Source organism: Pituophis catenifer, unplaced genomic scaffold (genome assembly GCF_029215685.1).
Source record: "Pituophis catenifer annectens isolate HBS135680 unplaced genomic scaffold, rPitCat1.0.hap2 SCAF_1, whole genome shotgun sequence".
NCBI lineage: Eukaryota > Metazoa > Chordata > Lepidosauria > Squamata > Colubridae > Pituophis > Pituophis catenifer.
In genome coordinates this window covers 237,999,204-238,001,087 of record NW_027256881.1, presented here as the reverse complement: position 1 = coordinate 238,001,087, position 1,884 = coordinate 237,999,204, and positions in this window count along the sequence as shown.

Below are 1,884 nucleotides of genomic sequence, written 5' to 3'. Positions count from 1 at the left end.
TGCTTGTTTGCTTGGGATCCAAGCTCTTCTAAATGCCACTTTATAAATTAAAATCCGAGAATGAGGTCTTGGTTCATAAAATTGATTAACATGGCCTGTTTATACTGAGTTATCAAAACCGCCTAGTGGTAATCATTAACTGAAAGTCATAAACTATATCTAATCCACTCACTGTAAAATACAGTGACTGTGGGGACAATGACCTTTCATTCTTAAACATACCATTTAAACTTAGCTATTCCTAGATCCCAACTTTTTTACAGCTCTGCTTGAACTATTTTTCCAGGTCATCATATTTATGAGAAAGCAAACTGGGAAATAAGAAACGGTGTCTCTAGACGTTCTAGATAACATTGATTACATTATTATAGTACCATGCAAACACTGTACAGACTTTGGATTGGCTAATATTTGGCAGTCAGTCTGGATCTGGAAGTCCCATGGTATCTTAGCCCCTTTATTCCCCATAACCTTCTATGAAATCTTCCATCTGGACCTGGGGAGGATCAGATGTTCCTGTAGCAGAATACCAGCTATTTAGTCATGGTGTTCAGCATATGCTGTTCCTATCTTACACCCTGCTAGTAGGTGTTGGATTGTCTTTGAGGCCTCTCTGCATAATCTGCATCTTGGGTCCTGCCTAGTGTGGTAGACCACAGCTTTTATGGATCTGGTGCTTAATGTCAGTACTTGTGCTGCTATTAACAGTGTTTCAGTCCAGCCCTTTCCAATGGCTGGTAGGATTTCCCAAGCCAACTCAGCTATGTGTCAATGATGCATCTTATGCAGGGTCTTGCCTTGCCATGTTTCTTCCTCTGTTTGATCTTCTACATTTGCTGCTGCCTCAAGCATTCCTTTGGGTGCCATTTTAATGAAAGCTCAGGCTGTTAATATCATAACTGTTGCTACAGTGATCCTGACCTCCCATAATCTTGTTCACAGTCAATCATTATAGTCTGATAAAAGTGTATAATGATTGCTAAAAGCCAATAAATGAAGCTTAAATATCCTATAGGAAATGAACGTATCAATTCGTTCATTCATTCGTTCGTTCATTCATTCATTCATTAAATTTATTTGCTGCCTATCTCACCATGGGGCTACTACTACTGTAGGAGGGATGAAAAATGTTGTATATATAAAAATACTATAGACAGTACTTGATTCACGACTACAATTTCAACTGGAATATCTGTTGCTAAATGATTTGTCTCTGATTTTATAACTTTTGCCATGAATCACCATGATTGTTATATGAATCACAGGTCATTAAGCAAATTCAGCTTTTGGAAAGCATCCGGAAAAGTCACAAATGGCAGTCATATGACTCCAGGACACTGCAATAGTTGTAAATACATGTCTATTGTCAAGCACCTGAATTTACGTAACTTGTCCATGAGGGTGCTGTGGTCATAAGTGTGAAAACTGGCCGTATGTCACTTTTTTCAGCACCATTGTAACTTTGAATGGTTGCTAAATGAAAGATTGTACGTTGACGACTACCTATCACAGCTCTTTAGCCACCCCCTGAACTAATTTGCAAACAAAGCCATGCAAAATTACTATGAATGAAACAAAATATACATAAGCTTGGTTATAATATACACTTGGTCAGTGTATTATTATGATGTTTTGATGTGCCTTGGACTACAGATCCAGGCAGTCCTTGTTTAGGAACCACAATTGGGACTGGCAACTTAGTCATTAAGAGAAACAGTGACTATACTGATGATGTTGCTTCAGCTTTCCTTTGCTTTTCAAACATGTGAGGTAATAAATGTAAGACTGGCCTTAAGGTTACTGTTTCATTACCACCATAACTGTGACAGTCACTAAATGAGGCACTTGCTAAGCCAGGTCAGTTACAGTCCCCCTGGGTAAACC